The 21,598-nt window shown below is 46.1% G+C and overlaps 1 protein-coding gene across 1 annotated transcript in view; it reads left to right on the top strand.

Moving 5' to 3' along the window:
• Mtus2 (microtubule associated scaffold protein 2) overlaps window positions 1–21,598 on the top strand; it is a 245,831-nt gene that overhangs the window by 83,571 nt on the left and 140,662 nt on the right. The gene's annotated exons all lie outside the window — the stretch shown is intronic.

Below are 21,598 nucleotides of genomic sequence, written 5' to 3' on the forward strand. Positions count from 1 at the left end.
AAAGTGGCCAGAAGTGAGCTGCAGGGAATACTGCCTAGGACTTGGGAGCTGTGGCTGACACTTTGACCTCGCTCTGAGTGAGCCGGAAGCCAGTAGCAAGTTTTGAGCAGAGACCATGAGGAAGGAAATTACGCATTAATTAGCATGTTGGTAAAGGCCTCTGGCCGTGGGGTTGAATGTCGACACACAGTAGGGCTGTTGCGGCAACACAGGCAAGATGTGATGATGAACTGGACCAAGGTACTCAGTAAGAAGTGAGCAGATTGAGGGCTGCGTCTGGGGGACGAGGGGTCTCAGTCTGTTAGATTGCAACTGTCAATTAGACTTCCAAATGCAAAGAGAGAGGACGAGCCTTGAAGTCGGGGGAGAAAGCAGAGGAGAGAGACACAGCTGAACACCGCCGTAGTGGGTGATCATTAGCCCATTACACCGCACTTAGCGGAGGCCTCGGAGGTGGGTGTAATAAACGCCGCCTGTGATTAGCTTTCCCACTCAGGACTCACCAACATTAAGGGCAGGGATTGTGGTGGTATTTTACTTGTACTGAAATGGGATTTTAATTGTATGTTAATAAATAAAGTTGCCTGGGGGTCAGAGCTATTAGAGCCATAGCAAGAGCGTGGCGGTGGTGGTGCACGCCTTTAATCCCAGCACTTGGTAGACAGAGCTAGGTAGATTTCTGTGTGTAAAAAGATACAGCCAGCATTGGAGACACACGCCTTTAATCTCAATCCCAACCATAGAAGACCTGGAAGTCTGTACAGACAGGCAGTGACGAGGCGGTCATGTGGTTGGGTTTACAACCAATGAGAAGGCAGAACCGAAAGTCTTTATAAAGACAAACACACAGGAAGTAGCTCCCTTTCGGAGAGCTCTCTTGGCTGAAGCAGGAAGGGTGAGGCTCTTAGTTCTGACTTCTTGGCTTTCTTCTCTGAATCGGCTCTGTGTTTCTTATTTAATAAGACGGTTGGTTACATCTACAAGGGATCCATACTTGGGAACATTTTTAGGGTTGTCCTCAGAGTCTGGGAACCCCAAAGACAGACTGGCTGACACAGTCTTGTCTGGAGACTGACTTGTCTGAGTCTTGTATGCGGTTCCTTCACACACCTTCTTCTTTGCTCTACTGGATTTCAGTTGTAGTGAAATGTATTGTGTTGGGGATGTGTGATTCAGTGGTATTTATTGTACATGCCAGAGGCCCTAGATTTTCTCTCCAAATTAGAAAAAAAAGAGTAACAAGATGTGTGTGCATGTTTTAATACATGTGTACATGTGGTTTGTGTTTATATATGTATGTGTATATGTACATACATAATTTATGTGTATGTTTAATACATGGGTGTATATATACTTGGTTTGTGTGTCTATATACATGTGTATAGAGGTACATATAATTTATTTATGCATATGTATGTAGTTTGTCTCCCAGTGGAGGTGGCCCTTAAGTATAATCCTTCCTTTAGGCCAGTGGTTCTCAGCCTTCCTAACATTGCGACTCTTTTTTTTCTTTTTTCTTTTTTTTCTTTTTTTTCTTTTTTTTTTTTTTTGGTTTTTCGAGACAGGGTTTCTCTGTGTAGCGCGACTCTTTAATCCAGTTCCTCATGTTGTGGCAACACCAACCATAAAATCATTTTGTTGCTACTTCATAACTGTACTTTTGCTAATGCTATGAATCCTAATATAAATATCTGATATACAACCCCTAACGGGGTCCTGACCCACAGGTTGAGAACCACTGCTCTAGACTGAAAAGTTCCTTCAGTGCTAAACCATCAGAAAATGTCTTTGTTTCCTTCTGTTGTGACGAACTGAGTGAGTACAGTGCCCCCAAGTGTGTGCACGGAGGTCCTGCCTCATAGCGTGATGGTGTTTGGAGGTGAAGCCTCTGGGAGGTTATTGCGTTCTGTGATACCAAGAGGGGTATCCCCGTGATGGAATCCTTAGAGGAAGAAAAGATGCCAGAGCTCTGGCTCCACTGAGCCTTGTGGGGTACAGTGAGATGTCTGGGCCAGCTGCAAGCCAGCAAGGCTGGTGTCTCTAGGACCTGACTCTGCCAGCACCTCAGTCTTGGTCTCTCAGCCTCTGAGACCCTGAGAGATGAACATGTAGCAGCCAGTGCTGTCATAGGCCCTCACAGATGTTAATTGCAGACCTCACATAGTTAACAAATAATTTGATGGATTTTTAATACTAAGGGCATGTAGCATATTAACTCAACCCTCACCTGTGATCCCCATTTCAGCCTGCTGCTCAGGTAGGGAAATTGAAACAGAAAGGTATTAAGCATACTCCTTACATTTCTAAACTAGCACTTGGTAGAGCTGGATTTAAACACATACGGTTCGGAATCTGAGGACCACACACCCTGTTGGTTCTGCTGAGCCTTGTGCTGGGAAACTGGCTTGGAAGACCGTCTCAGAAGTCATGTGGTCTGGCTATGGCCTTGGCAGTGACCGCCACCAAACTCAGGAGGTCACGCTGGCGGGCACAGATATGAGCAACAGTGTGCTCGCTTGCGGTGGTGTGTTGGCTGAACTGGACAGAGTTGCAGATGTTCTTGGCAGTGTGCTGTAGTGCACACAGGCTGTGAATCTCAAGCCTGGGTTCTTCCTGAGTGTGCCGCAGTGTGATGGCTTTTCCCTACCCTGGGGGTTGTCCAGTGTCAGCGCTTCGGCACTCTGTCAGCGAAGGACTGCTTTGTAGTTGTTTCTGGTTATTCAGATAGGGCCAGACCCGCCCTTACTGTGGCCTGTGATGTCACTGCAGTAGATTTTGACAATAACGTCAGCGTCCATTGCAACCCGGAGCAATCCCACTCAGGTGATACCAACGGTTGGCTTTCCAGTGTAGGCTCTCACTCCAGGAGAGCCACCAGAAATTCTGTTCAGACAGGCTGCCACGTCACCTGTCACCTGCCACGTGGCACTGTATGGAGCCATTCAGGAGGCCTGTCACCTGACGGCTGTCCCGTGGCTGTGTACAGTAACAGCCAGGGGTTTGGGACACAGCTTTCTCAGCTAGACTGTTCAAGTCCATTGCCAAGAATCTCATATTACTGTTTATCTGGTGTCTCCATCTTTTGCCACCTTGGTTAATTCAGGATACCCAGGTTGAGTTTGAGGGTGTCTTTTTGGATGACAGCAAGCAGTAGGAAGTGACAGAAAAATGTCTGAAAGAATGTCAGTTCTTGGTGGCTTCAGTGTCCCATCATCGGCAATAGAATTTTCAGGAATTTTTTTAAACCAGGGGCTCACCGGCACCCTGACTCAGGAGGATGGTAGAAAATGCAATGTTGAGAAGCAGTTTAGACAGACCTGATCATTAAAGCGGAATCTAAAGCCTGTCTCCTTGAGCTCCAGGTGACAGAGATGCTCCCATTGTGGCAGTTACAGTGAGCACCCATGATCCCTGTTACCCAGGAAGCTCTTCTGCAGGGTTTGGGAAGGAAGGTAGCTATAGTAACAATGACAGGCTGGAAAAATGGGGTAATGAGCTCCTGGATCCAGGAGACTCTCTGGAGTCAGATTGGAGCTGGACTTGATTCCCTGGTCCTCTCACCGAATTCTAGCCACTGGCTACTCTGGAGAATCTAGCAGTTTCTCTATTCCCTGGCTCACAACAAGCTTCATAGGAGGCTCAGGGAGAAAAGCAAGTTCCCTTGCGGGTCTCGGGCTGGGGTGGGTATGGCTGCACAGTAGCTGAGAATGACTGTGGAGTTTTATAATCACTAATTTCTGTACTCTCGAGTGAGGATTCCGGTAGTGTGCATGTTGGGATTTTGATGTGGTGAATATAATGCAGCCAATATTTCCCAAGTGGTAAATAAAGCACAGGAGAGACATTAACAGCATGGAGGTCCGTGAGGATGCCATAAATCTCGAAATATGCTTTGTGCCGAAATATTTTATTGCAGCCTTGATGGTACTCGGGGAAAATTCACTGGGTAGTAAATCACTCAAATTAAGTCATTTCAGCGAGTGCGTATGTGTGCTCATAAAGTTCATCTAGGTCTTAACTGTTTTGATCAAGTTTTATGAGACTTTTGTGCCTGGAATTTAATGAGGACATGATTTGATAGAGGGTCTGTGTTAGTTAAAGATACAAAACAATAGAACTGCCGCTCTTTTCGGGGCCCAAAACGCCTTTGTTAAAAATGCTAACCGTGTGGCATTCCAGGATGCTCCTGGAAATTCCAGTTATTTTTTTTTTAAGCCCAATAGTTACATTATATCTGAGGCCATGGTCAGGGTATATCTAGGACACCTGTGAACAGCACTCGTGATGTACGTGTGTTTAGGCCCAGCGTGGATGAGGAGCAGGGTGGAGAACTTGCTGTTTGAGAGAAGATGGTTGGTCTCCATGGGTGGGAAAAGGATTCTAAACAATACATTTTATTTTTTTTTAAAAATAGGTATTTTTTTTATAGTTTTTTTATGTGTATGAGTGTTTTGTTTATATGTATGTATGTATGTGGGCCATGTGTGTGCCTAGTGCCTGCGGAGGGAGGCCACAAGAGGGTGTTATATCCTCTGGATCTGGAGTCAGACGGTGTGAGCCTCCAAGTAGATGCTGGGAACTGAACCCTGGTCCTCGCAAGAGCTGCAGGTGCTCTTAACTGCGGAGCCTTCTCTCCAGTCCTTCTTTCCTTCTTTCCTCCCTCCGTCCCTCCCTCCCTCCCTTCCTCCCATCCATCCTTCCCTTCCTTCCTTCCTTCCTTCTGTCCATCTGTCCTTCTTTCCTTCCTTTCTTTCTTTCATTCTTTTTTTTTCATCAAGGATTGACACTTTGTGAAGGCCAAACCAGTGACATAACTTTACACCATAGACCAAAGAGCAAAGACAGAAAGCGTCCCGTCAGCCTCTGAGTGAGGGAGTTAGGTGGTGGCAGTCTGAATCCAGGGGACCTAAGAGGCAGCGGGGAGCAGTGATGAACATGGAGAGCACTGTTTGGTCGAGTGCACCCATTCCGGGCTGCTCTTCCCCGTTAGCCCAGCTGTGGCAGCAGAGTTCATCATATTAAGTCCACTGTATCAGGTGCCACAGAGGAAGAAAGCTGGGGACAATTCTGTGTAGGCTCCTAGCCCAGCAAGGGCCCATTCACTGAAGTGTGATAAAAATACCAAACACTTCTAAGGCGACTACCCCGGGATGTCACTCTCCCCGGCTGGGCTCTGTCCTAGTTGTATAGAGAAGCGCTGGGCTCTGCCCCATGTTGTACGGCCCTTTCCACAGCGTTGGAGATGGAGCTGGGCTTCAAGTCTATGCCTGCACATTCCAGCGACTTCTCAGAGCCTTGTGGGCCATGACTAAAGCGGCAGATTTGGAGTGGAGGGGTGTTTTGAGGTTGAGGCAGACTTCACAGTCAGATCCAATGAAGCTGTCAGTTACTGTTTTATCCCCTTCAGAATCGAATCCCAGGGAGGCCAGGGTCGCTGTTAGAAGACAGCATCTTGAGAGAGAAAAAACCCCAAGTGCAAAGGCACTGCCGTGTATTGAAGGGACTGAAAGGAGCTGGTATTTTAAGAGCATCAAATGCTGGGAGAACTGCAAGGTGAGGCTGGAAATCAGTCTGGAGACAGCCTGTAGAAAGGCCGTGTTGAGGGCTTGCTGTGGAGCCTGAAGCCAGGACCTTCAAAAGGTGGCAGATGCATCAGGCTTATGTCCAGATCACCCTGGCAATGGGGGAGGAAGGATTGTCGGGGTACAAGCTCAGAATATCAGACACCGTCAGAAAAATCAAAGTAAGATGTATAGGTTAACCTGCCGCAGATTTAATGGATCCAGGAAAAATCTGTAGAGCCACCCTTTACCGGATTCTCTGGTTTTTATTTTTAGGTGTGTGTGGGTTTACTTTTCAATTTTTATTATATATACACACACACACACACACACACACACACACACACACACACACACACACATATATATATATATATATATATATATATATATATATATATATATATATATAATTCATTTATATAAATCAGAGCTGGGGAGATGACCCAGCGGGCAAATGCTTGCTGGGCACAGTAATGCTCACCTGTAATTCTAATGCTCCTGCGATGAGATGGGAGTTGAAGACGGGAGAATCCTGGGAAGCTCAGGGATCAGTTAACTCAGTGTGTGCAGCCACAAAGAGACGTTGTCTCAAAAAGGAGGAAGGCAAGACTGAAGGCAAGGTTGTCCTCTGGTCTCCGTACGAGTACCATGACACACGTGCCCACACACAAGTACATGTGTGCCACCACTGTCCATCTCCAGAACTATTTCAGTCGGCAAAAATGAAGCTGTGTATTCATAACTGTCCTCTCTCACAGCCCCTAGTGACTTCTAGTCAGTCTTCATAATTTTGAATGCTTTTGAAATCCCATTAAAATGGAATTGTATGGTATTTATCTCTCTGACTGGCTTATTTCGCTTAACATAACCTTCACTCATGTCCTGGCTCTGAGTGACCCTTTGAGAAGCCGTGCCCTGGGGCCCTGGGGTGTGTCTTTCTGGACACTTCTCTCTCTCTCTCTCGTAGACTTAGCTCTTAAGTCCGTTTTAAAAGATCTCTGTCAAACCCCTCACACTGGCCGACGCTGGCATTCTTCCCTGCTTTGAAGCCACAAACCCACCACAGTTTGGCCTGAGTTGAGACCCCCTAAAAGATGAAGGCTTCTCATCTTTTAACTCCTCAGGCTGTTGCTGGGACAGAGTAGAGCTAAGTCCCCCCACCTCTGTCCCTCAGACTGATGACACACCCCAACCTTAAAATTCTGAAGGGCGAATATTCTAAATTTTTGTATCAAATACTCATTGCAGAAGCAGCCTTGAGAAGAGGTCAAATTTCAGCCAGAATCAACCAGTCTGAGACTGAGTGGCTGGGAAGGCAGAGGCCGGTGGCCTGCGTGTGGAAGGGTGCTGTAGGGAGATGGAGGATGTAAGAGGGAAGGCACCTGGAGAGGCGGTCATGTGGGCTGTCGCCCTAGGGCAGCTGCAGGAAAAACACCAGAACACAGAAGTTCCACAGAAGACGGAACGCAGAGACGAGCAGATGCCAGAGCAATGCCTGTGTTTCTTGAGTTTTGTTTGTTTTGTTTTGGGGGTGGTTTAGAGACAGGGTTTCTCTGTGTAACCCTGACTGTCCTGGATCTCGCTCTGTAGACCAGGCTGGCCCTGAACTCTCAGAGATCCACCTGCCTCTGCCTCCTGAGTGCTGGGATTAAAGGTGTGCACCACCACGGCTTGTATTGTGTTGTTAACCCACATGAGTACTGCTGCATCACCTGAGGCCAAGGGGATTCTGGGAGAGGCAAGGAATATGAAAGGAGAATGGGCTAGAGAGAAAGAAAAAGCAGAAGAGAAATTTAGTTCATGGAGGTTTTCAGATAGACTTCTGCTCATGAACTTGAGTGACAGTATTACCTTTAAAGAATCCAGATTACAGCACCAAGATGTTTTGGGGTCTCTTGGTTCTGTTACGGGGGCTCTCAGTTCTTACACCATTGTCAAAAGAACTCAACAAGCCACAAAGGAAGAACATGATATTGAAGTAAAAATACTTATGCTCCTGCGGACAGGAGCCATCACCCAAGGCAAGATTGGCCCACAGGGTCTGGGACCAACTGTCTTTGTATCTACTCCTCCAGCTCCTGTGTGTGACATTTCCCCCCAAAGGATGTGCTTAAAATATGTGTTCTCCCCTCCACTCACCCAGTTCTCTTAAAACCAATTTGAACCGGAAGTTGTTTGTTCCTTTTTTGGCAAGCTTAAGACAATGGCTGATGTCATGACTCCTGGCCCTTTCCCAGCCCCTTCCATCTAGAGCTGGAGCCTTGTGGTGGCGTGAGAGAGATCAGCTGTGACTTCTGGTCACCTGAGTCCACAGCATTCAGGAGGTCAGAGTCCAGGTAGGAGAGAAGAGCTTCTTGGGTCTCACTGCCTGCCTTGGACAACGGAGCACAGAGATCTCTGCCCCTTTATCCCTCCCCCCCACACACACACACTAAGAGCCTAGAGGGTTCTGAACTCAAGTCCTGCCTCCCCTGTATGTTCTGTCCCTGTTGTGGAATAATCTCTGTGTATACTGTGAGTGAATATTGTCACTCAGATCGGTTTGATAAAAAGCTAAACGATCACGAGCAAGGCACGGGGGGGGGGGGGGGGAGATAGGCGGGACAGCCAGACATGAGGACACTGAGAAGTAGAAAGTCGGGGTGCCAGGAGACACAGAGGGAGCAAGACATGCGCCAGACATGTAAAGCCACAAGCCAGGAAATACGGAGATTAATAGAAATGGGTTAATTTAAGTTGTTAGAGCTAGTTAGTAACAAACCTAAGCTGTGGCTGAGCTTTTATAATTAATAACAAGTCTCCATGTCATTACTGGGGAGCCAGCAGTCCCAACGCAAAGATCTGTTACATGTCCCAATTCTGGTTCTCAATTCTGTCTTCACTTGGAAGATGGCTCTTGTGACATGTGTTTATATTTTTAATTGGTCATTGACACATGTTCAGAGCCAAGGCTGTCCAGCAAGTAGAATCCTATTTTGCCAGGCTGATCAGTTCCCAGACGTGATTGGAAAACAGTAGTTTTCCAGGTTAGCCTAATGTTGGTCTTATCCCATAGTGCCATTCTGTGACCTTTCACCTCTGTTCCCATCTGCCTTTACCACGACAGAATCAGGGGTGAGATTCTTTTGGTGAATGGTGTCACAATCTACCCTCTAAAAGATTCATTCAGAAAAGATGAGTAGAAAGAGAAATCTGAATAGGTTATAGGAGCCATAAGGCATGAACAGCAGTGATGGCATTTAAGCAGCTGAAATGAACTCTCTGTGGTTTCCTTGTCTCACAAAATCAACATCGGCATGTTCTCGCCAGCCTAGGTAGGATGTGAGGAAGTTTGACTGCTTGCCACTCGTGAATGACTGCTGGGTTCCTGTGCCAACTGAAAGAAACCCTTTTGCTAAGAACAAGGGTGATGTCATGGGATTAACATGCCTGGAGATGTTCCCTACTCATGGAGCAGTCCAAGCAAGAGGCCCCAGCCTCCCTTTGGTAATGCTGTGTGTCACTGTTTTGGGCTTTGGACAGGGCGTAGCAATGCCAATCCACCCGGCGTTGATACATCCTTTAGAGTCAGCCATGTGTTTATAAACATGCCATGTTAAACTTGCGCTCATGTCTGCTGGACTACGCTCTGCTGAGGTAGGGTTAGCCTGTGTCTCATCATGATGTCATCTGACTTCACAGTGTGCTCGGGAGCAGCGTCTTCCATGTTTGCAGTCACTTTCAGCTCAAATTCAAAGAGAAACGCTTATGCCCGGGAGGGTAGCAAGGTGGGTAGAGTCCTTGCCCAGCATCCGCAAGGCTCTAGGTTTGATTCTCCCACATGGAAAAAAAGATACAAAATAGTGAGCTCATATTCTCTGGACATAGTCCCTGGGCTGTCACCAAGAAGTATGGTGAAGCTCAGGTGCTAAACTTAGAAGTGGATTTTCGTGTTTAAGATTTAAAATTGACAAAAGAAGCGGCGGTGTTTTACTTGCAATATTAAAATATCAAAGCTCTCCAGAGGAAGGATGGGGAGAGCCAAGCTGTCCCTCTGACAGGGGCCCCCATCACTTGACACTTCAAGGAAATCCACTCAAATTCCCAAAAGAGAATCTAGATTCTTTTCTTTGATGTCTTTAAATTTCAAACATGAGATAAACATTAAATTTTTCTTCAAAAGCTTTGAAGACTGTAGAAGGCTTTATCAGAGTTCTCGGAAGGCTGAAATAAGTTCTTCAAAACTTGAATGACTTTTATTTATATTTGAAGCCTCTTAACTATTAAAATCTTTGCTTGGGGAATAAGAGATGTCCCCGTGCCTTTCAGTATCCAGTAGAGTAATTTGAATAAATTAGAATAACCGCACAGATAAGCTTTGTTGAAACTTTTTTTTAAGGGCTCAGAGATAACTGTGAAGATGATGTTTGATCGTGGAGTCTGGAGAAGAGTGATTCATCTTACAGACGACCCTGGCCCTTCTAGACTCCCTCTTACTCATCTGACGTATCTTGGGCTCTAACCTGCAGAGAGAGGGCTCCATCCAAACTGGAAAGCTCTCTGTACCATTGTGCCTTGAAAGCGATCCACCCCCGTGATGGATGTGCCCATGGGTCCAGGGCAGGTCCCTTGAGGTCCCCACTGTGTGGAGCTGCAAAGGCTTGGTTTCTCTTTCAGCCAGGGACCGAGACAAGAATTTGATCCTGGCTGTCGAAGTTTCCTCTAAGGCAGTTTCCAGTTTACTAACTGAGAAAACTCGGAGGTTTTCTGTAAGGAGGTCTCCCCTGTAAGGTCTAAGTTGGTATTTTTCCTTCTGTGAAAAACAGGAGAATAAGTAACAGGTGGGCTCTCTCCCAGTGTGGGACGGAAGTAGCTTTATCTTTGGAATGAGACTCACCATTTGCTATGGTACACTGGACAAAACAAAATCTACATGATATTCTGACAGACTATGACCGGGTTCAATCTAGGGTTTCCCAGACTTGAGAGAGAGGAGAAGCCCCTATCTTAAAAAAATATATATGTTTTCCAAGTAATCATATAGATTTTATATTTTCCCTGATACTGTTTTAACTTCCATTTGAGAATTATTGCTGGCTCTTTGGAAAACCACTTGTCATTGTTGACTTTACGCCCACTTTTTGGTCTAGAATCTTGTACTGGGGACTCTCTCAGAAATAAAAACATTAGTGTGTGCAGATATATACATCGTAACATCTGGAACCTCATGCCGTGGTGGCTTTGTGACAACGTGAATGGCGTTCAACAGCAGAGAGTCTGAAGGGACTGTCAGTGTGGGTATCCAGCCACAGTCATCATGCAATATTGTTCAGCCATTATAGAGAATGAGTTGGAGCCAGGGATTTGAAGGGATTTCTGTGATAAAAAAAAATGTAAGAAAACATATATAAAAGCCCATTTGTGTGTGTATCTGTGTGTGTGTGTGTGTGTGTGTGTGTGTGTGTGTGTTCATGTGCTGTGTACACGTGTGTGTTAGATGCACATGGAACCCAGAGGTCGGTGTTGGCCTTCCTCCTCAGGTGCTCTCCACCTTATTTTTTGAGACAGGGTTTCTCCTAGAATCTGGAGTTCATGAATTCGGTCAGGCTGACTGACCAGTGAACTGTAGACAGTCCCTGTCTCTGCCTCTCCAGGGCCACCATGTCAGCTCTTACAAGGGTGCTAGGGATCTGAACCCAGGGAAAGTGATTCATCTGACAACCTGAGGTGTGAAGGGGAGAGAGGAAGAAAGAAAACGCATCATTCAAATAATTGTGTGGGATTGGTCATGTATGTGTGATATATGCAGTATAAAATTTAAAAGAGATATGTGTGTGTATAATATATGTACACATATATATGCATTTGTGTGCCTATAGAGGTGAGAACAGAACATCAGATCTGCGGGAGCTGGAATTACAAATGGCTATGAGCTGCTGTCAGTGATGGGAACCAAACTTGTGTCTTCTGTCAGAACAACAGGTGTTCTTAACCACTGAGTCACCTCTCCAGCTGCTGTAAGACATATTTTAAACGAACAAACAAATGGCCTCCCATCCTCAGTTTTGAAAATGCATAGGCTCTTGCTCTGTGGCTTGTCTTCTCCCTGACTCACGACAACACAGCCTGGAGCAGCAGCACTTTGGCCTGAGAAACACGAAGAAGATACCCACAGTACCACGATCTGCCAGGGCAAGCCGCCACCTGCCTCCAGCTGTTGGAGCATCTGTACTCAGGGAAGCCCCATAGGTCTGCATGACAGGAACACCAGGGGGCTTCTGAGTGAGGCAACCCGCAATTAAGAAGAAGTAAGGCTTCCTCGACTTTGGCACCGTGGCAGTGGAGATCGATTCCCTTGGGGCAGGAGGGACGGCTCAGTGGTCAAGAGCACTGGCTGCTCTTGCAGAGGATCCGGGTTCAGCTCCCATCACCCACACGGTGGTTCACAACCACCTGTAACTTCAAAGGATCTCATGCTGTCTTCTTACCTCTGGGAGTTCTGCATGCACACCATGCAGGCAGGCAAAAAAAAAAAAAATGTATGCACATAAAATAAAAACAAATATTTTCTCCAGTAGCATGCATAGCACCTTCCAACGCTACGAAAACTAGCCAGCAGGGATGATGTCAGTATAGGAAGGTTCGCAAAATAGATTTTGCTGACAACTTTACCGATAGTTTCCTACAATGGGGACTGCCTGGGCATCTAGCAAAAGAGTAGCTATAGTACGTAGATAGATTGCAGCAGTCAAGACCCCAAGCCCTTGGACCAGTTAATAACCACCAGAATGTCCCTCTGTGCTGAAAACAAACATTCTTTTCAATGATTTCCAAACACAGCCTAGTAAGACAGCTTCGTTTTGCATAATGTAACTAGATGCATGTTATACATGTGACTTGAACATCATGGCTGTGGAGTCTATTTAATTCATCATTTTATTAGGTTTGACTTAACATCTTAGAACAAAGCCTTTCTTGGCAAATGATTCAATGAACAGCCCTAAAATGTTGTTGAATGTTGTGTAATATGAACACGCTCTTTTTAAAGATCTGTTTTTACTTATGTGTATGCATGCACCTGTCTATGGGATGTATACTGTGTGTGCAGGGGCATGCAGAGGACAGCAGAGGGTGTCAGATCCCCTGGTGCTGACACGACCAATGGTTTTGAGTCATTGGAAGTGGGTGCTGGGAACAGAACTCAGGTCCTCTGGAAAACAGCAAGCTCTCTTAACCACTGAGCCACCTCTCCAGCCCCAACTCTATTTTATAACATGAAATTTCTATCCAGTGGGTGACGGTTTTAACCTTCTTAAAAAAAAAAAAAAACTATTGGTGAAATTATTAAGGCCACTCCACGTAGTTAAAAGAGAGGTTTATTTTGTGGGGTAACTTACAAGTGAAGGGATAGGTAACAGGGTCTGGGAAAGGTGTAGTGGAGTCCGGCGGTGTTCTCTGGAGAACCCTGCTCGGTCTAGCTCCAGCGTCCAGGGTCCAGGAACCAAGAGAGCCGGCCCATCTGGATCTCGGGTCTTCAGCGTCCTCTCTTGGCCCCACCTTGTAGACGTGACAGTTACCGAAGCCTCAACGCGGGTTGTATTTCCAGGTCAAAGCTGGAATGGCTACCCACTACAAAAAACAACTTTGAGAGACTTAACACAGAGAAAGCTTCACGCTGCTGTCTGTTTCACAGGCCACGTCCAACACTCTCTTCTGGTCCTGTCAAAGTGCTTTCACGCTACAGGTAAACCCGGCGAACAGCATTCTTAGGAGTCACAGTGGAGAACGTCACTCGGGATTCATCTGTTCATGGGACTTGTCCTCTGCAGTTTTCCACTGACGTTTCAATTCTGAGCAAGTGTTTCAGGTGGTACCTGTCTACTTACAGAAGTTACTTCTGTGTTGTGGGATGCATGATCCCAGCACATCCAGATAAACGCTTTTACAAAGTTGCCACCCTCAAAAGATGGGCTACTTGGAAGATATTTTACTGAACTCATATGTCAGGCCTGCAGCCTCTATTCCAATCACTCTCAGAAATAAATCCCACTGACCGTGTCATTCTTGTGTTATGAAGTTTACGTCGCCAGGCTTCCCTTACACTAGTATTTATCGTGGTTAGTTTTAACTGGCCTCTTGTGTCATACACTTTTGTTGCATATTAATCATTTTATATGGACGTGAAGAATATTATCGTCTCCTATTTTTTGTGGCACATTCAGCTGTTTGCATCTGATCTGCCTTCCGTAGGCCTGCATTCCTGCTTGCAAGATGGACATAAGAAATTGTCCACTCTCTTTTCCTTCAATGTTAGATGAAGGACAGTGATGGCCTCTGATTGGAGCCCTGAGCTGTGTGGACAGAGCAGAGACAATGACTGTTCAGCTACCCTCCCCTCCCAGCCATGCCCGAGTCAGCCAGGTGTCACACAGTAGTTCCGAGTCCTCTGGTGTTGGGTTTTTTTTTTTTTTCAATAAAAGCTCAAAATTTGGCTATTCATATGAAATCCCTAACTTTATTTTAAATTAATTTTTATTCATATTTCAGTGAGCATAGAAGACAGTTTGGTTTGGTTATGATTTTCATACATGTGTGTCATTTACTGTCATATGGCCAGTCATGTTCCCGCTCATGCCCCCTTACCTTTTCTTAGTCTTCAATAATCTACCTTCTGTGTACACGTCATATATACATTGCTCCATAGTTCCCATCTGTGACATTTGTCTAGCATCTCCCCGCCCCTCTCCTTTCCCTGCTTCCCTTCAGAACTCTTCTTCCCCTCACATAGCCCTCTACTTTCAAATAATATTATAATTTGAAGCCGTATTCTTCAAATAAGAGAAAAATGTGTGTATTTGTCTGGTTTATGTTCCTTAACACAATCTCCACTTCCATATGTTTCCCTACAAGTGACATAGTTTCTAAATGGAATAAAAGCGCATTGTGCACATGTACCATCCTTTCTCATTTGTTCCTCCGTTGATGGACATCTAGACTTTTCCATATCTTGGCTCTTGTGAATAGTGCTGCAGTAACCCTAGATAAGCAGGAATCCCTGTGGTGTGTTGACTTAAAATCCATGGGGTGTGTTCCCAGGAGTGGTAGTATGGAGACATGGCAAGGACCTCCATACTTGCTTCCATAGTGGGAACACAAAGTTCCAGTATTTCTAGCAGTGTATGAAGGTCTCTTTCTCCCAGATCCCCACAAGCATTAGATGTCATTAAAAAATCATACATGTATTCATTTATCATGTGGGGGCACATGCATGCCATGGCACAGGTGTGGAGGTCAGAAGGCAGTTTGTGGGAGTCTGTTCTCTCCTTCCACCATGTGGGTTTGGGGATCAATCTCGGGTCCTCAGGCTGGACAGCAAGCGCCTTGACCTGCCGAGCCGTCTTGCCAGCCCCCATTTTTGTTTTGTTAGGTTTTGTGGTGGTGGCGGTGGCATTCTGACTGTGGGGAGGGGGAAATTCAGTATAATTTTAATTTGTCTGTCTCGAGTGCTAAGGATACTAAATAGTCTTTAATATTTAAAATTGGCCATTTGTATTTGTGTTTTTGAAAACCTACCTGCTCAGCTCGCTCACCCATTTATTGACTGGTTTCCAGAGTGTGTGAATTTAGGAGAATGTTGGACTCAGGGCTTGCAGGTCTCTTCTTAGAACCCTGGTTAGGCGGGGTTTATGATCATAATTTCTGAGAGTGTAGAGCGGGAAGCAACTTTAGGGCTCATTAAAAAGTAGATACTGGCCGGGTGGTGGCGGCGCACGCCTTTAATCCCAGCACTCGGGAGGCAGAGCCAGGCGGATCTCTGTGATTTCGAGGCCAGCCTGGGCTACCAAGTGAGTCCCAGGAAAGTCACAAAGCTACACAGAGAAACCCTGTCTCGAAAAACCAAAAAAACAAAACAAAACAAAACAAAAAGTAGATACTGAGAAGCAGGTCCGAGACCAGCTCCAGACTCCTGACCCCAGGTCGGGACATGACAAGTTTTGGCCTTGCTTGGGAGACATCAGAAGCAGGAGTCTAAGCAATGCTAGTAATGTGTTTTCACTTGAAGTAACTGAGCCATCTGTTCACTCTCAGTAGGTCTAACTGCACACAGTGGGTCTGACTGCACACAGTGGGTCTGACTGCACACAGTAGGTCTGACTGCACACAGTGGGTCTGACTGCACAGTGGGTCTGACTGCACACAGTAGGTCTGACTGCACACAGTAGGTCTGACTGAACACAGTGGGTCTGACCGCACAGTGGGTCTGACTGCACACAGTAGGTCTGACTGCATACAGTGGGTCTGACTGCACACAGTAGGTCTGACTACACAGTGGGTCTGACTACACAGTGGGTCTGACTGCACACAGTAGGTCTGACTGCACAGTGGGTCTGACTGCACACAGTGGGTCTGACTGCACACAGTAGGTCTGACTACACAGTGGATCTGACTGCACACAGTAGATCTGACTGCACAGTGGGTCTGACTGCACACAGTGGGTCTGACTGCATACAGTGGGTCTGACTGCACAGTGGGTCTGACTGCACACAGTAGGTCTGACTGCACAGTGGGTCTGACTGCACACAGTGGGTCTGACTGCACACAGTAGGTCTGACTACACAGTGGGTCTGACTGCACAGTGGGTCTGACTGCATACAGTGGGTCTGACTGCACACAGTGGGTCTGACTGCACACAGTGGGTCTGACTACACAGTGGGTCTGACTGCACAGTGGGTCTGACTGCATACAGTGGGTCTGACTGCATACAGTGGGTCTGACTGCACACAGTAGGTCTGACTGCACACAGTGGTTCTGACTGCACACAGTGGGTCTGACTGCACACAGTAGGTCTGACTACACAGTGGGTCTGACTGCACAGTGGGTCTGACTGCATACAGTGGGTCTGACTGCACAGTAGGTCTGACTGCACAGTGGGTCTGACTGCACACAGTGGGTCTGACTGCATACAGTGGGTCTGACTGCACAGTGGGTCTGATTGCACACAGTAGGTCTGACTGCACAGTGGGTCTGACTGCACACAGTGGGTCTGACTGCACAGTAGGTCTGACTGCACAGTAGGTCTGACTCCACGTGGGGAGGAAGCACTGTTACTACCCAGCTTTCCTCCCATTGCCTGTTGCAGATTTTACAGCTGAACACTTTCTGCTCTTTTCAGGCAGGTCGATCGTTTTGTTTCCACAATGTCAGCTGCTCACGCTCCTTGGAGAAATGTCTGTGAAGTATTGTGAGGAGATAACAGTGCGCCCAGCAGGCTCCGGTGGACAGTTGGAAGCCTGTCACGCTGGCATCCTTGGTTAAACTCAGTGGGTCCCAAAACAAAACAAAAAGACTTGAGTCCACGAGGAAGGGGGCGGTTGACAGGGAAGGGATGTTGTGGGGGTACACACAACTGTTCAGATGACATTATACACACGTTTTAAATTGTCAAAGAAGAAATTTAATAAAAAAAGCATAAGAACCATGCGATCAGTTATTTAGATCTCCGTGTGATGAAAGCGTTGCTTATAAGAGTTACAGTGTTTGAACTTAAAATTGATTTTTTTTTCTGTAGCTGAATTGGGAGGGATTTGACAGAGTATTTCTTGGAGCTCATCCTGCCATCCAGATTGGGCAAAAAGGCCCTGGGCTGGCATGTTAAGATAAAGATGCTAAGATTATCTGGAAGCTTTTCGGAGCAGAGCCAAATAAACACCACGTGATCTGAGTACTTGGTCGTTTGAGCATTGTGCTGTCTTTTTCAGAGGAAGGTTAACAAGATTTCACATTTCTTCCTAACTTACTCTTCCAGGGTAACAGAATTCAGTTATTGTGGTGCCATCTTGGTTTCCTGGGTTGTTTTGAAATGTATTTGCTGCATCTGGCATAGTGAGGACACGTGACTGAAAACTGGATTCTGTTCAGACAGCCTTGAGATTGACAGGCGTGCGACTGACTACAGGCCCAGTTATGTGACACCCCCCCCCCAGCCCCACCTCCAGACTTCTTCGGACTGAGTTGTCGAATGTACCCAGGGCAAAACCCACCCCGAAGTAAAATTGGTAGAATGGTAGTCCAGAAGGATGGCATTTTGGATTTCTTTTCCTGCGAGTTTGATCATGCGAAGCACAAAGCTCTGTCATTGTGTCCCCGCTGCTGGGAAGCTGGTGACAGGCTCTGCTTCAGGGTCTGGAGCAGGGAGGGTCACGGCTTTGTCCTGGCACTCACCCACAGGCATTCTGAGTTTGCTGTGATCCTTCTCAGGGTTTTAATTCTGTCTCAAAAGCTGCGCTTTCCAGGGAAGCCTGTCTGCTGTCCCCGGTACACAGGGAGGTAAATCTACCCTACGCCTGGAGGGCGACTGGAAAAGAGGAAGAAAAGCCTTTCAAGTCCTTTCTGAAAGGGAAAAAAAGCCATTTTAGTCGCCCCCCATTTCAGAAGGTTATTGTCATCTGAGATAGACATTTGAAGGGTTGAAATGGGATCTTGCCACCCTGCACCTCACATGGCGAACGGAAGTAATAGGCAATTATTTTTGTAGGTGTCTCTCTAAAGGAAACCCACGCGGGACTGAGCAAACCTTCCTGATGGGAAATAGAGAGTTGAGTGGTTGTTCAATGAATCTCAAACAGTGTAAAGGCCGATCGTGATATTTGCCATGACGTATGTAGATTGACTTTTCTGCTTGGAATGATAATAGAGTTTCATGTTTTATTTTGTTTTTTAAGTCAAACAATATAGAAACAGACAGAAGAATCATTTTCAGTTCTTTCCTTCAACACCTACTGTGTGGTGGGATTCATCAGTATCCAGATAGTCATGACCCTGAGCTCCTCCCCTAACCCTTGATCTCTCACTCCCTGGAAAATTTTTTGAGGAAATATTCAAATTGATATGTGCGTCTACACTGCCTCAGGAACTGAAGCCGATCTACCGTGTGTGTGACCTGTCCAGGAGGTGATCCTTGGCTGATGAATAGAGGCACTCCCGCTAGTCCTCAGTGATGACACATACTCATTTGTGTGACTCCGCCATCATTTAAGCAAAACAGCTTCCTTGTGGAAGACATTTGAATTGTTTTTTGCAGTTATTTAATGTTTTATGGATTTTTTAAAAGCTTTTAAAAAATGGGTAGCCTCTTTTGCTTTATGGTATTTATGATGTGTGTGTCTATGTATGTGTTTGCCAGAGCACAGGTGTGGGATAAGAGGTCACGTCAGATGTCAGTCATCACCTCGCATCTTGTGTGAGGCAGAGTCTCTGGTGTTTTTATCCACACCAGGCTTGCTGACCCCTAAACTTCCAGGATTCTGCCTGTCTCCATCTCTCATCTTGCTGTAGGACACTGGATAGAAGCACCTTCTGTGATGGCCGATCTTGCTTCTAAACTTGCCTGCATTAGGAAATGACTGGGAGTTAGCACAATGCACATCTGGCCTGCTGAGAAGTGGGTTCGTGTGTGTGTGTGTGTGTGTGTGTGTGTGTGTGTGTGTGTGTGTGTGTGTAGAGAAGGTCTATGTTATCCTGGCTTCCTCCTGTATCTCTCTTTCATTCTCTACTTCCTGCCTCCCAAGAAGAAAAGACCCTGCTTTGCCATGGGGCCTGGCAGCCAGGGACCAAACCTTCTAAAGTCATGAGCAAAGTAAATCCTTCCTCCCTTATGGCGTTTCTGTCGGATATGTTGATCACAGCGACACAAATCACTAATGCACTTTCAATGTTCATATTTCAGCAGCTGAGCCGTCTGTGGTGGGGTACCTCCTCCTGAGGTAGTGCCTAGAAGCAGGTTGGCACTCGTGTGTGACTTTCAGTGTGAGCGAATCCCTGGTGGCACCCTAGAGGTGGAGTCCCAAACCACAAGGGGTCCCCAAACTGAGTCCTTCTGATGTTAGTGTTAAGTGCATCCCTACTACACTCCCCGGGATTTTGTTACTCATATGTAATCATGTTTTCCTGCCCCCGAGCTGGTTTCTGTGGGAGGTTTCCGCCCAGTAAACTGCAGTCCCCCAAGGCCTCCTGCCTTTCTCTCCGGTTCGTAGAGTCGTGCTGTGCAGGGACGGTTGGCAGCTGGAAGCTGGTCCTGGTGTCCTCTTACCGGGCAGATGGGATGGGCAGCTTCCGAGTCCCTCAAAGCTGGTCTGGAGGGAGTTTCTGTTGAAGGCTGGTTGCGTGCTGTCCTCACCCATGCGGCGAGGTGGTGTCTCTGAGCCAACGCATCCTGTGGATTTGAAGTGTGAATTGTACGAAGTCCAGGCTTCGGAAAGGCATTCCTGTGTGTGTACATGACGCACCTTGATCTTGCTCGCCCTCTGTCACACTCCCTCTCTGGTCCCTTCCTTCCCCACAGCGTTGGCCGTTGAGTTTCATATCCACATTTTACTTTTTCATTCTTCGTCCTAGCTCAATGTACAAGAGAAAACACACTACACTTTTCTCTATTCTAGATACTATCTTGCTTAGCAAGATCCACTTCCTGGAAATGCATGTCTTTCTTCTTCATGGCTAAGTGATTCTGCCTGTGTGTATGCACAGGATTGCCTTTGTCCAGTCCTCTGTTGATGGGAATGTAGACTGATTCCATATCTTGGCCACTGGGAATAATGCTGTCATGAACATGAGTGTACACATATCTCTGTAGTAAGTTGATTTTGACTATTTTGACTGTATACTTGAAAGTAGTATTGTGGATCTAACTTTGTGAGGAACCCCTGAGTGGATTTCCATAGTGACTAGATTGGTTGGCATCCCCAATAGCAATAAGTAAAGGTCCCTTCCTACTCACATGCCATGTTACTCATTTTCTAGATGAACTCATTCTGACTAGTATAAGGTGATATGTAATTTTGGCTTATTTGTTTCTCTAGTGGTTTAGGATATGAAACACTTTTTCCACATATTTATTGATCTATTAATTCTTTTTCATTTGAAAACTTTGTTTCCATGGTCCATGTGTTGATGGTATTATTTGATTCTTTTGTTATTTGATTTTTGGCGCTCTTTATATATTCTGTGTATTAGTCCCCTTGCTTGAGTACTCTGCAGATTTCTCCTGGTCTATAGGCCGTGTCTTCAGATGAACCATGGTCCGGCTGTCTTTGAGAGCCTACTTTTAAAGCCTACTTTTATTGTCCCTTTGTATTTCTCGTATTCATTGCTTATGTATTTCACCTATTGCTGTGTTGAAGTGGTCATCTTTCTCTTATTCATTTACAGGAAAGTTTGTTTAGAGTTAGTAAGTCTTGGTGTAGATTGTGTTTTCTTAGTATGTTTCTTAGCATGCAAGTTGTATCTCCTTTTATCTATTTGGTTCTTAAAGATTGGTTTATTTTATTTATTTCATGTATAAATGTGTCCTGCCTGTGTGTCCATGCCCACAGAGGTCAGAAGGGGGCATCAGATCCCCTAGCGCTGGAGTTTCAGATGGTTGTACAGGGCCATGTGGGTGCTGGGAACCAAGCCCGGATCCTTTACAAGAGCAGCAAGTTCTCTTGACTGCTGAGCCTGTCTCTCCAGCCTCCTGTTTGGGGATTTAAATATTGCTGATAATTATTTTCTTCATTCTTGTGATAGTTGTTTGCTTTTATTCTGGACTTGGCTTTTGTATTCCCGTATTTTCCTCTAGCCTTTAAAAGATGGATACTTGGTCTCCCTGGAATTGATTCGGGTGGAAAGCTGCACAATGGGGTCCGACTTGATTGGTAGTCGCATGGGTAGCCAATCATACAGGCTCCGAGGAAATAGTTTCTTTCTTCAGCTTCTTCCTATGCTGCCTCCGCCGCCTGCTGGGACCTCCTCTGACCTCTGCACTCGGTGGATCTGTCTGCGTCTCACTCTGTGATATCATGGCATCTGCTCTCGGGTGCTCTGACCTCTCAGTGCCTCCCCTTCTATTCCTCAGACCCCCTACTGTCCCAGGATTTATTCTCTAAGACAGTCTTTGAAAAGAAGTTTTTCAAGGTCATTTCCCCACAAAATAGGAGCTAGCACTTCTGGAAATGGGTCTCATACATTTTCAGTTAAATATTGAGTTTTTCAGCATAAAGAGGTAATTTCTAAGCTAG

Source organism: Peromyscus eremicus, chromosome 23 (genome assembly GCF_949786415.1).
Source record: "Peromyscus eremicus chromosome 23, PerEre_H2_v1, whole genome shotgun sequence".
Taxonomy (NCBI): Eukaryota; Metazoa; Chordata; class Mammalia; order Rodentia; family Cricetidae; genus Peromyscus; species Peromyscus eremicus.